General features: G+C 42.4%; 1 long non-coding RNA gene across 1 annotated transcript; it reads left to right on the top strand.

Annotated features, from left to right (window-relative positions):
• The first annotated feature begins 255 nt into the window (after window positions 1-255).
• LOC121002637 lies at window positions 256-8,175 on the top strand. The gene is made up of 3 exons (XR_005779302.1): window positions 256-267; window positions 917-919; window positions 8,022-8,175. It is a non-coding gene; the product is annotated as an uncharacterized LOC121002637 (long non-coding RNA).
• The last annotated feature ends 5,768 nt before the right edge of the window (window positions 8,176-13,943 follow it).

Genomic DNA, 13,943 nt, shown 5'->3' with positions numbered 1-13,943 from the left:
GTGTTATTTGGACATGCAAAGTTATTTATGCCTGTGTTATTTTGGCATTATATGGTACTCCATAGGGGACATCATTTCACACCTGATACCATCTGACCTGAGGCTGGCCTTGGGCGTAGATATTGGCGGGACTTGTGGAAAATTCATCCCAGGTACTGAGTGGTGTAGTAGATGCCAGGGTGAAGCCAGTAGACAGACAGTCCTGCAAGAGCACCGATAACTGGCTCTTTGCCACAAATAAATGCGTAGCTATGCTTCTAGTATTTGGTGTAGTAATGACATGTAACCAGGGGTTAGGAGAAGGGGGACATGGGGGAACTGCAAGGTTTGCATCGCTGAAGGAGAAAGTGAAGGTCTCAGCTATCTACTGTAGTCTCCCATAAATATGTTTAGAAGCAACTACTTCTGTACCTGTATACAAAGATGTCACCCACTCCCAGATTAATATTCTAAACATGATTTTATGTAAATTAATCAAAGTAAAACTGAGTGGATTACCTTTATGCCTACGTAGAGAAATAACCCCAGTCCCAGTAAAAGCAACATTTTCAAACATCTCCAATGGTCTCCAGCCTATGGCTCTATAGCTGTTGAAAAAATACAATTCCCAGCATGTCCTGACAGCCTCAGGCCTGGAGAGCCACATGTTGAGGACCACTGGTATAGATAGCTATTCATTAAAGGGGTTATGCCATGATTCATGTAAAACAATGAAAATCAGACATCATATAGTACATGACAATACCTTTCTAACAAAGCTAGATCCAGCCGTGTACCTCACATGGATCCAGAGATCTCTACGTTCACTGCTCCAGTTGCTCTGTTAGATTATCTTCAGTCTGACAGTTCAGGAGGAGTGTCCTTTCTGCTCCAGCTCTCTCCATGTAACTACCACAGCTTCTAAAAGAACATACAGCTGGTGGCAAGTGAAGGTTTAAACTGAGCATGCTCGACCAGCTCAGTGAGACAGAAAAAAATAAGGAAAAGAACGAACAGCAGGTGGTGCTACACAGATACATTTTATTGAATAGCTCACTGGCCATACTAAATTTGCAATTACATGCAGTTACAAAAGTATACAGATCCAGGTGCTGGTTTGAAAAATGTAGAATATGCATTTTGACACAACCCCTTTAAGGCCCTGAGATCTCTATTGAAATGTCATCATTCACTCCTGTGAGGTAGAAGACTAAGATATACTCCTCCACCTAGAGGAGTTGCCATGTATTACTCCTCTGGACAGATACACATTGACATTAGTATAGGAAACTTCAACGTCTTGAACCTTCATTTTATATCCAATCTTACTTTGCTTTAGCCTCTCCGATAATGTACTGCAATTTTTCATGTTTTCACAGGTTCAGCAGATTTTTACAGTTGGGAACCTCTTCTTCATAACCAATACATTTATTTTAAAAATGACCTGCTCCAATTGGAACTGTAATTCTTAGCATCCATAAAATGTTCCCTCATGAATCATGTGCCAATGACTCATACTAGGAAAACATCTTCATGCATACATAGCAGGGATAGAAGAGATTTGTCTCCTCCTGTAACATTCCACCACTCCTCTCACCTCTGACCCTGATGATCCTATAGGAAGAAAATACAAAAGAAACCATGAAATTACTACAGGCTTACTACTGGTATTCTTACAATCTCAAAGGCTTCATCTATATTTTATACACATAAAATATTGAATGAATTTAGTATAACAAAATAGTAGGTGATTCAAACCTAGAGGAATCCACTGTGGTATTGTATGAGTAACCACAGTCATAGCATTCAAGGCTGCAAAATGTTAGAGCATCAAAGAACATACTGAGAGAATAATTTGAGAACCACCGGTTGGGGACCAATAGCTATATTGGTTTATGAGTGATTTCATCAGAAAATATCAGCTAGCCTACATACAGTAACCTTTGGTTAAGCAGCATCCCTTTCCACACTTCTATAAACACTTTGGGACCTGTACCCCTCTATACTACAATAAATTATGGGGTGAAGGAGGAATGAATGGAGTCTGGAGATTCAGATAAGCAGATGCTTTCCCTACCCTCTAAGGCCCATTCACATTGGGGGCCTAACTGCTACTACTGGGCCTTTAGGTTCTGTTACTAGGTTATTTTGGCTTTGTGTGACCGTATCATGTGCCATTATTTAGACACTACATAGAACTGATTTTGTCACGTTTGGAGCTAGTATTTGGACATTGTGTAGCAGTGTTGGACATTGGTTAGCATTTTTATTGAACACTGCACTTTAGTTTTATTTTTGCAGTTAATGTTAAGGCTGTATATTTAGTATATATTTAGGATTTAGCATATATTTGGTACTTGTAAGTCATTCTCTTTCCTATTTACAAAAAAAAATAGCGGGGGTGATGCAATATTTTGGCAAAGAAGTCTTCACATACCTTCATAGTGCCCTGGTATAATCCAATGTTCTTACTCAGCTTTTATGGTGCCATATAAATACCTCCTTTGGGGGTACAGAAGCTCTTTATTAGAAAGACAGCTAATTTGCATATCTGTTTCCTAGAAGAGCGTTGCATGGTCTAGAAGGCTCTTTACATTACAAAACAGCTTTCTGCAGGTACATACTTGCTCGGCTATGATCCTAAATTATGTCGCAAGGCCTATTTGAAAGGTCAAGCCTTGACTTATGGGTAGCTACAGTCCAACAGTTTTCTTTTCTTTTTTGGAAAGACAGCTAATTTGCAGGCCTACGGAACAAAAAATTTCTAGCATGGTGGGACATTATTGGCATCATGTTTCTTCTGAGACCCATTGCTGAGGGTTTGCCGATTTCCCAGGTAAAGCAAATACAATGAGGCATAAATGGCAACAAGTGATCATGCTAAATCTGTACCCTACTACCGATACATTGCGCAAATGTAGAATAGTGCTGTTGTGATCAGAGACCTAGAGGGATTGCCACCAACCCAAGGTTCTTCTCTGCATATTCAGTTAATTTACTTAAAGGGAACCTGTCATGTGGATATTTGATTATAATCTAACTAATTATATACAATCATTAACTACTAAAAAGTGCCTTAGATGTATTCACTTACTGGTGTGACAGATGGTTACCTCATAATATACACACAAAGATGCTGCATGCCGCATGCTAATGAACTGATTGGAGTCCGGCGTGATGTCATTGAGTCCAGCGTTTATTTAATTAACAGCTATAGCCACTCCCCTGCCCACCTGCTGCTGATTCATATGGAAAATAACTGTCAATCAAGCAGCAGGTAGGCGGGGAAGGTCAGGAGCTCATGAATATTCAGGACTCATCATTATGAGTTGGAGCTTTTCAATACAAGATGTTGGCAGATTGACTGGGTCAATTAAAGAAAGTGACCCAGCATTGTGCTAAGAGAATCAGTCACTTATTTATGTTGCCCTTAGTTAGGACACCATAAAACTAGTGACAGGTTCCCTTTAAGCTCTAGGAGTCTGTTCAGACTACAACTTATACACTGGGTGCTCTTAAGGAATAACTGTAACAAATACACTATGTGAACTAAAGGAAGACTGTACTATTGCAACTAGTAACTGCTAAGCTCTATGTCTTTAATATACTTTGTAACTGCCAAGTATTGTGCCTATTGTCAGGGTAACCATCAACTGTTGGAATAAAGTTGTTCCAAGTTCATTGAGATGTGTCTACCTCTTTACTATTCCATCCCCAAGTGGGGTCCCATAATTAGGTCAAAGGCCACACAGAACTGATCTCTTGTATCAGCCATTAGGTGTGTGTGTGTAGGGTTGATCCCCTGCTCCTTCCATATGCATCATTTTCTGAATAAGTGTTTTGATTGAAAACTATACCTGCAGAATGGATCTAAGTGGCACAGACCATGCACATAAGGGGTTGCCGAAATCTCCGGTTTCTACACATCTACCACACGGCATAAAGGATGACACATTCCAAGTAAAAGTATTGTGTTAGGGTCCATTCACACGTCCGTAGTGTATTGCGGATCCGCAATACACCCGGCCGGCATCCCCATAGAAATGCCTATTCTTGTCCGCAATTGCGGACAAGAATAGGACATGTTCTATTATTTTCCGGAGCCGCGAACCGGGAGATCGGCAGCGCGCTCCGGAAATGCGGATGCGGACAGCACAGGGATGAATGGGTCCGCACCCGTTCTGCACATTTGCAGAACAGATACGGACCATAATTGCGGACGTGTGAATGGAGCCTTAACCAGTAAATAGAAGATAAAAAAATATATATCTTTTAACGGCTAACTGAAAATATGATGACCAACTTTTCATCTTTTCAGTTAGCCATTAAAAGGTCAACCACTGATACTCAAACTCAATTTTTTGTAGTCCAAGTAACTATTGAATCACTAATATATGAGTCACATACGGTTTCTGGAACCTGTGTACAGACGCAGGCCACTGTATAACGATTCTCTGATTTTTCATTTAATTCTTTCCATTTATAGGATTTTTATACAGTATATCATAGGGGCATGATATGACGAGTCTAATAGAGGTTAGTGGGAGCCCACAGACTGAGCATCAGATAATAGATCAAGCAGGGAAATATAGCGCTAATTTCATACACCAAAATTCATTCCAGACTTTCTGATTTCCTTTCGCAATGAGCAGATCATAAGAGAGAACAAATTATATTTTTTATCAAAATATGCATGTCTTGCCCTGCAGGATTTGAATGGTTTCTTACACGCTAAGATATAACTGTAAATTTGCTTTGCAACAGCTGTGCTACATCCAAAGGAATGCAAAAATGAAGTTGGAGGTTGCCATGGAAAAGCATTCCAGCTCAGTGCATTGGGCTTAGTAAATGGTATTTTACTCTGGCCGCTGCTCCTGCACTGGAAAAATCCGCCACATCTTTGGTGACATTAATGCTAATCAGGGACAATCTCCAGATTCTATTCTCAGAGTATGCCAAGGCGGTGCACTGTACGCAATGAGGAGACAGAATGCAATTGACTACAGTACAGTCACAATCATCACAAAGCTGAACAGAAGAAATGCTATTCTGATGTGGTTACAGTTGAATTATTGTCAAAGTTAATAATTCTCAAGATAATGATCATGGTTACTAAAAACCTTACGTTAACCCATGAAGCATTATGGAACCCATGAAAATTGCTCTGGTTGGCATCGTCTCATGCCTCCCAACCATTTCAGATCCAACGGAACAGTCCTGAATTTCCTCAGGACACATATACAGTTGAATAAGAAGTCATCTCTCTGCTTCTTCACCATTCCGGTGCCAATGCTGGTGGTCCGATGCAGGCACGATTACTGTGTGGGGACACAAAGATGACAGGGCAGGATTGGGCATATATAGACACTGGCCGTTGTTAGAGGCATAGCTTAGTGCAAACAATTTACTGCTGATTTTGTAAACTGACCTAAAAAGGGATGGTGGAGCTGTTTGGGCCCATACCACCCTCTGGTCTTGCAGGCTACGAGAAAGTGAAGTGGGTTGGGGCAAAACATATTTCAGCTCTAAGTATCAAGAGATGTGACTGAGCCAGTGTGAACCACCACCCCTGGAGTGTGCCCCATCTTTCCTCAATCTATCCATCAAGATCCATGCAATTGTCCAAGTTCCTTTAAATAAGTACCTAGGTGTCTGTTAAAAGGGTTTTCCGTGATTATTTAACTGATGATCGTGTGGGTCCGATACCTGGAATCCCTGCCAATCAGCTGTTTGAGAAGGCACCACCGCTCGCAGCTTTGTCTAGGCCATGGGACATCACGTTCATCAGTCACATGGTCTAGGTGCAGCTTATTGAAGTGAATGGGGCTGAGCTGCGATACCAAGCAAAGCCGCTACACTATGTACTGCGCTGTGCTTGGTAAGCAGGGAGAAGCTCGCGGTGCTACTGGGAGGGGAGGTGCTTTCTCAAACAGCTGATCAGTGGGGTTCCCAGTTGTCGGGCCCACATTCATCACATACTGTTGACCTATCCACAGGATAGGTCATCAGTATAAAAGTTTTCGAAAAACCCTTTTCAGGTATATTTACTGACATAATGGCAGACTTATGAATGAAAGGAAAATAAGCTGTGGGTATTTAGTATTAAAGGGGTTATCCCATGATTAATGTTACATAGTAACATAGTAACATATAGTTTAAAAAATGAAAATCAGACATCATGTAGTACATGATAATCTCTAACACAGCCAGAACCAGCCCTGTACCTCACAAGGATCCAGAGATTTTCCCATTTATTGCACTGCTAGATTTATATCACGCTGGCAGCTCAGGGGGCGAGTCTTTTCTGCTACAGCTCATGGGACCTGTCTTTCCTCTGTAGCTCTCTCCCTATCACAGCTCAGGGGGCAGCTGAAGGATGAAACTGAGCATGTGCGGCCTTCTTTTTATGGGACTACCCCCTTAAAGGGGTTATCCAAGACTATTAAATGCCCCCTATATGCCCATGCCCCTCACACTAAATATACTTACCTGGCTCCCTGCGCCGCTCCTGGTCCCCGCACCGCTGCTGCTGCTTCTCCCCGTGCGCATACGAAAGCATCCGGTGTCAGGGGGGAGCAGCCAATGGCAGGCGGTGACGGGGATGAGCCTCCCTAGCGTCACCTGCAATGCTAGGAAGGCTCTTCCCCATCTGTCATTGACTGTTCCAATCCCCTCCTCCCAACACCGGATGTTTATATTCGCACACGGGGAGAAGCAGCAGCGGCAGTATGGGGACCAGGAGCGGAGAAGGGAGCGGAGAGCCAGTTAAGTATATTCAATGTGAGGGGCCTGGGCATATGGTGGGCCTTTAATAGTCTTGGATATCCCCTTTAAGGTTACTGATTCTATTATCCAGCTTGTTCTAGCTAAATGTTAACTGTAAGGGCTGTTTCACACGAGCGGATGCCGTGCGTGGCATCCGCTCCGTGAAAGAGTGCCAAGACCCGATGCAGACTGCAGAGGCACGGAGCATTAACATGATTGATAATGCTCCGTGCCTCTCTGTGACCTCTTTACTACGAAATCACAGTTGTCACTGGAGCATTAACATGACTGATAATGCTCCGTGCCTCTCTGTGACCTCTTTACTACGAAATCACAGTTGTCACTGTGATTTCGTAGTAAAGAGATCACAGAGAGGCACGGAGCATTATCAGTCATGTTAATGCTCCGTGCCTCTGCAGTCTGCATCGGGTCTTGGCACTCTTTCACGGAGCGGATGCCACGCACGGCATCCGCTCGTGTGAAACAGCCCTAACATGACTGGTATTAAAAGACAGTGCAATTTTTCTTATTGACATCTAAGGAGGAATGTCGCAGGCCCTGCTCTACAGACCTCTGGCTTCAAAAAGCTGCAAATACAGCTTTGCAACTTTTGGGCTTGTGCAAATATTATGTAACATTTAGCAATTTTACTCCACTCCAGTTTTGAAAAGTGACAGAGAGTGGTCCATTGGCCTGTTGAGCTGATTGGCCTGTCGAGATTTCTAACCTGCAACCTTTTTAAAAGTCGCAGAAATTTTAGCAATCTGAAGTAGAAAATGAAGCAACATCTCAGGACAGAAGTGTTTGACATAAAGATGATTTGATACATTTGGTGCCAAATGACAGCAACGCAGACTCCTGTAAAACTGACTCAAAAACTTTACTTATGATACATCTCCTACATTCTCAATTCTCCAATTGGAGCATCGCCTACATTCTCAATTTTCCAATTGGAGCTTAGAAATATTATGAATCTGAATGATACTACTGAGCAATATTTTTACCCTTATATCAAATACTCCACAGGCTAATACATCTGTAGCTGAACTGTTTAAGTAGCTGATGGTTTCAGTAACTAGAATAGCACTCTTAAAGGACTTGTGCCTAAGAGTAGGGAATATAAAAAAAAAAAAAAGTTCATTCCCCCGCTGCTCTAATGCATCTGACATCAAGTACACAATTCACTTGAACACTGCAACCAATCATTGGTCTCAACTAGAGATGAGAAAATTTTATGTTATGAAATTCGTTCATGCTTCGTTTTGTGGTAAAAACAGAATTGCGTTATGGATTCCGTTACCACGGACAATAACGCAATTCTATAACAGAATGCATAACGGAATGCCTTTAGAGGCATTCCGTTATTTATTCCGTCATAGTAGAAGTCTATGGTCTGCAAAACGTATCTGCCCCATTTCCGTTATGCAGGAGAGGACTCCCCTGCATAACGGAAATGGGACAGATCCATTTTGCAGCCCATATACTTCTATTATGACGGAATAAATAACGTGTAGAAGCGGCGACCTGTGTTTGAACTGTTTCTTGTGTATGCATGCTCCTCATGTCTATCCCAGTGTTTTCCAGACACTTGTGCAGTGCAGGTTGGCTGTGTGCACTCTGAGTACTGGCAGTGGGCATTCCCCTTCTTGCTGGGTAGTGCGATGCGTGCTGGCTGTGGCCCTGTGTATGTTCGTGGGCTTGTGTATATGACACACAATTTTCCCTGTTTGTCTCAGTTCTTAGGGGGGTTAATGTTATGGTCTCGGTGTGGTTTGCTAGGTGGTCAGATGACCTCATTAACCTGCTATATTATCTTGTGAGCTGTAGGTTTGAGGTTTCAGTCTGTCTCCAGCTTTATTGGGTGCAGGTCCTGCAACTGGCTCTGTAGGTTTGAGGTTTCAGTCTGTCTCCAGCTTTATTGGGTGCAGGTCCTGCAACTGACGTGGGTTTTGTCATCTGCCCACTTTGTGTGGTCACCTTGTCTTTGTCTCATGATTGGTCCCTGCTTGATGTTTCCTTGCATTTATGTTTCTGTCTGTTCGCACATGGACTAACTCCGCATTGGGGACAGACATCTATTAGTCTACGTGTGCAGCTCTCACTAGGACCGCTATGTACAGTCAGGTCCATAAATATTGGGACATCGACACAATTCTAGCATTTTTGGCTCTAAACACCACCACAATGGATTTGAAATGAAACGAACAAGATGTACTTTAACTGCAGACTGCCAGCTTTAATTTGAGGGTATTTACATCCAAATCAGGTGAACGGTGTAGGAATTACAACAGTTTGCATATGTGCCTCCCACTTGTTAAGGGACCAAAAGTAATGGGACATAATAATAATCATAAATTAAACTTTCACTTTTTAATACTTGGTTGCCAATCCTTTGCAGTCAGTTACAGCCTGAAGTCTGGAACGCATAGACATCACCAGGTGCTGGGTTTCATCCCTGGTGATGCTCTGCCAGGCCTCTACTGCAACTGTCTTCAGTTCCTGCTTGTTCTTGGGGCATTTTCCCTTCAGTTTTGTCTTCAGCAAGTGAAATGCATGCTCAATCCGATTCAGGTCAGGTGATTGACTTGACCATTGCATAACATTCCACTTCTTTCCCTTAAAAAACTCTTTGGTTGCTTTTGCAGTATGCTTTGGGTCATTGTCCATCTGCACTGTGAAGCACCGTCCAATGAGTTCTGAAGCATTTGGCATAATATGAGCAGATAATATTGCCCGAAACACTTTAGAATTCATCCTGCTGCTTTTGTCAGCAGTCACATCATCAATAAATACAAGAGAACCAGTTCCATTGGCAGCCATACATGCCCACGCCATGACACTACCACCACCATGCTTCACTGATGAGGTGGTATGCTTAGGATCATGAGCAGTTCCTTTCCTTCTCCATACTCTTCTCTTCCCATCACTCTGGTATAAGTTGATTTTGGTCTCATCTGTCCATAGGATGTTGTTCCAGAACTGTAAAGGCTTTTTTAGATGTTGTTCGTCAAACTCTAATCTGGCCTTCCTGTTTTTGAGGCTCACCAATGGTTTACATTTTGTGGTGAACCCTCTGTATCCACTCTGGTGAAGTCTTCTCTTGATTGTTGACTTTGACACACATACACCTACCTCCTGGAGAGTGTTCTTGATCTGGCCAACTGTTGTGAAGGGTGTTTTCTTCACCAGGGAAAGAATTCTTCGGTCATCCTCCACAGTTGTTTTCTGTGGTATTCGGGGTCTTTTGGTGTTGCTGATCTCACCGGTGCATTCCTTCTTTTTAAGAATGTTCCAAACAGGTGTTTTGGCCACGCCTAATGTTTTTGCTATCTCTCTGATGGGTTTGTTTTGTTTTTTCAGCCTAACGATGGCTTGCTTCACTGATAGTGACAGCATTTTGGATCTCATCTTGAGAGTTGACAACAACAGATTCCAAATGCAAATAGCACACTTGAAATGAACTCTGGACCTTTTATCTGCTCATTGTAATTGGAATAATGAGGGAATAATACACACCTGGCCATGGAACAGCTGAGAAGCCAATTGTCCCATTACTTTTGGTCCCTTAACAAGTGGGAGGCACATATGTAAAGTGTTGTAATTCCTACACCGTTCATTTGGATGTAAATACCCTCAAATTAAAGCTGACAGTCTGCAGTTTAAGCACATATTGTTCGTTTCATTTCAAATCCATTGTGGTGGTGTATACAGCCAAAAAATTTATAATTGTGTCCATGTCCCAATATTTATGGACCTGATTGTAGCAGTGCCCGCATAGGGTATAGTCACCTGACAGTGACGTGTCTTGTGCAGCTCTGTCTGTTCGCTCATAGACTAACTCCGCAGGGGGAACAGGCATCTGCTAGTCCGGTTCTGTGTTGTGATGTGCAGCTCTGTCTTGTCGCCCATGGACTAACTCCACATGAGGAACAGGCATCTGCTAGTCTGGTTCTGTGTATTTTCTGGTTCCCATTAAATCTTGTCTGAGCCATGTCCTGTGTTCTGGTTGGGTTCCTGTTCGTGTGCCTGGGTTCCAGTCTAGTCTCGTGTTTGTCAGGACCGCTGATGCTTGCTCCAACGTCAGTCTCTGCAGGTGAGTGTCCAAGTGCACTGGGATCATCCTGGAGGTGCGACCTGGTGAGCCCTCAGCTAAGTTTATTCCCACCACTGGGCTCTGTGAAGAACGGGGCTCACTTAGTCTCTGCTAGAGATGAGCGAATCGAATCTCACAAAGTGAAATTTGATCCGAATTTCAGGATAAATTCGATTTGCCTCAAAGACAAATTTCCTCGTGCTTTGTGTTAGCGAATCAACTTAACCTGAAATAGTGTAAAAAACTAAAAAATTCTTGCTACTCCTTTTGCTCGCGACGGGCCGCCAGCTGCCATCTTGATTGAAGATCTCGGCCGAAATCCTCGACGTCACCACGTCGGCCGGAATGATGATGTAATCTCGCACCACGCGAGATTTTGTGCCAGATCACCAAGCAAGATGTTGGCGGCCGGCCCGTCGCGAGCAAATGGAGGGGGTAAGTTTGATTGAATTTTTTTTTAAATGTTAATTTTACACAGTTTTTACACTCAGATGCTGCGATCATGTATGAATGCAGCATCTGAGGGGTGCAATGACGGGGGTGGCGCTATCGCAGCTCCCTGTCATTGCACCCGCTACTTGCAAAAAAATGTACTTCGTGACAAACTAATTAGTCGCGAAGCAAATTTTTTATCAAACTTTTCATAAATTCGCTCATCTCTATTCTCCGCCCTCTGGGTTTGGCCCCAGGTCAAACCGGTGCGATTGGTGCAGTAGTATTATCTGCCACTGGTCCCTTACCTGCTGTTCCAGTTTCCTGCCACGTCTGTATCTCTGTTAATAAAGTATTCATTTTTGGTCCTTGCCTTGGTGTTGTTTTGCCTGAGAGATGTTCTAGGGGTCCATATGACCCCTGGTAGAATATGACACCTAGAAGAGCAATTGGATAATGAATGGAGAGATTTCTGGAACCAAGTGAGGTACAGGGCTGGTTCTAGCTTTGTTAGAAAAAAAAATTATCATATATATATATATATATATATATAAGTTTAGACACACCTCATTCAAAGAGTTTTCTTTATTTTCATGACTATGAAGGCATCAAAACTATGAATTAACACATGTGGAATTATATACATAACAAACAAGTGTGAAACAACTGAAAATATGTCATATTCTAGGTTCTTCAAAGTAGCCACCTTTTGCTTTGATTACTGCTTTGCATACTCTTGGCATTCTCTTGATGAGCTTCAAGAGGTAGTCCCCTGAAATGGTCTTCCAACAGTCTTGAAAGAGTTCCCAGAGATGCTTAGCACTTGTTGGCCCTTTTGCCTTTACTGTGCGGTCCAACTCACCCCAAACCATCTCGATTGGGTTCAGGTCCGGTGACTGTGGAGGCCAGTTCATCTGGCGCAGCACCCCATCACTCTCCTTCATGGTCAAATAGCCCTTACTTTCAAAGTTTTCCCAATTTTTCGGCTGACTGACTGACCTTCATTTCTTAAAGAAATGATGGCCACTCGTTTTTCTTTACTTAGCTGCTTTTTTCTTGCCATAATACATATTCTAACAGTCTATTCAGTAGGACTATCAGCTGTGTATCCACCTGACTTCTCCTCAACGCAACTGATGGTCCCAACCCCATTTATAAGGCAAGAAATCCCACTTATTAAACCTGACAGGGCACACCTGTGAAGTGAAAACAATTTCAGGGGACTACCTCTTGAAGCTCATCAAGAGAATGCCAAGAGTGTGCAAAGCAGTAATCAAAGCAAAAGGTGGCTAATTTGAAGAACCTAGAATATGACATATTTTCAGTTGTTTCACACTTGTTTGTTATGTATATAATTCCACATGTGTTAATTCATAGTTTTGATGCCTTCAGTGTGAATCTACAATTTTCATAGTCATGAAAATAAAGAAAACTCTTTGAATGAGAAGGTGTGTCCAAAATTTTGGTCTGTACTGTATATATATATATATATATATATATATATATATATACAGTTGCAAGAAAAAGTATGTGAACCCTTTGGAATGATATGGATTTTTGCACAAATTGGTCATAAAATGTGATCTGATCTTCATCTAAGTCACAACAATAGACAATCACAGTCTGCTTAAACTAATAACACACAAAGAATTAAATGTTACCATGTTTTTATTGAACACACCATGTAAACATTCACAGTGAAGGTGCAAAAAGTATGTGAACCCCTAGACTAGCTCTCCAAGAGCTAATTGGAGTGAGGTGTCAGCCAACTGGAGCCCAATTAATGAGATGAGATTGGAGATGTTGGTTACAGCTACCCTGCCCTATAAAAAACACACACCAGTTCTGGGTTTTCTTTTCACAAGAAGCATTGCCTGATGGGAATGATGCCTCGCACAAAAGAGCTTTCAGAAGACCTACGATAAAGAATTGTTGACTTGCATAAAGCTGGAAAGGGTTATAAAAGTATCTCCAAAAGCCTTGTTGTTCATCAGTCCACGGTAAGACAAATTGTCTATAAATGGAGAAAGTTCAGCTCGCTGTTAGCGAATCTACGATACGTAAAACACTAAACAAGAATGGATTTCATGGGAGGATACCACAGAGGAAGCCACTGCTGTCCAAGAAAAACATCGCTGCACGTTTACAGTTTGCAATGGAGCACCTGGATGTTCCACAGCAGTACTGGCAAAATATTCTGTGGACAGATGAAACCAAAGTTGAGTTGTTTGGAAGAAACACGCAACACTATGTGTGGAGAAAAAGTTGCACAGCACATCAACATCAAAACCTCATCCCAACTGTGAAGTATGGTGGTGGGGGCATCATGGTTTGGGGCTGTTTTGCTGTGTCAGGGCCTGGACGGATTGCTATCATCGAAGGAAAAATTAATTCCCAAGTTTATCAAGACATTTTGCAGGATAACTTAAGGCCATCTGTCCACCAGCTGAAGCTCAACAGAAGATGGGTGTTGCAACAGGACAACGACCCAAAGCATAGAAGTAAATCAACAACAGAATGGCTTAAACAGTAAATACGCCTTCTGGAGTGGCCCAGTCAGAGTCCTGACCTCAACCTGATTGAGTTGCTGTGGCATGACCTCAAGAAAGCGATTCACACCAGACATCCCAAGAGTATTGCTGAACTAAAACAGTTCTGTAAAGAGGAATGGTCA

The sequence above is a fragment of the Bufo bufo genome, chromosome 1, assembly GCF_905171765.1.
Source record: "Bufo bufo chromosome 1, aBufBuf1.1, whole genome shotgun sequence".
Classification (NCBI taxonomy): domain Eukaryota; kingdom Metazoa; phylum Chordata; class Amphibia; order Anura; family Bufonidae; genus Bufo; species Bufo bufo.
This window is presented reverse-complemented; position numbering and strand designations above follow the sequence as displayed.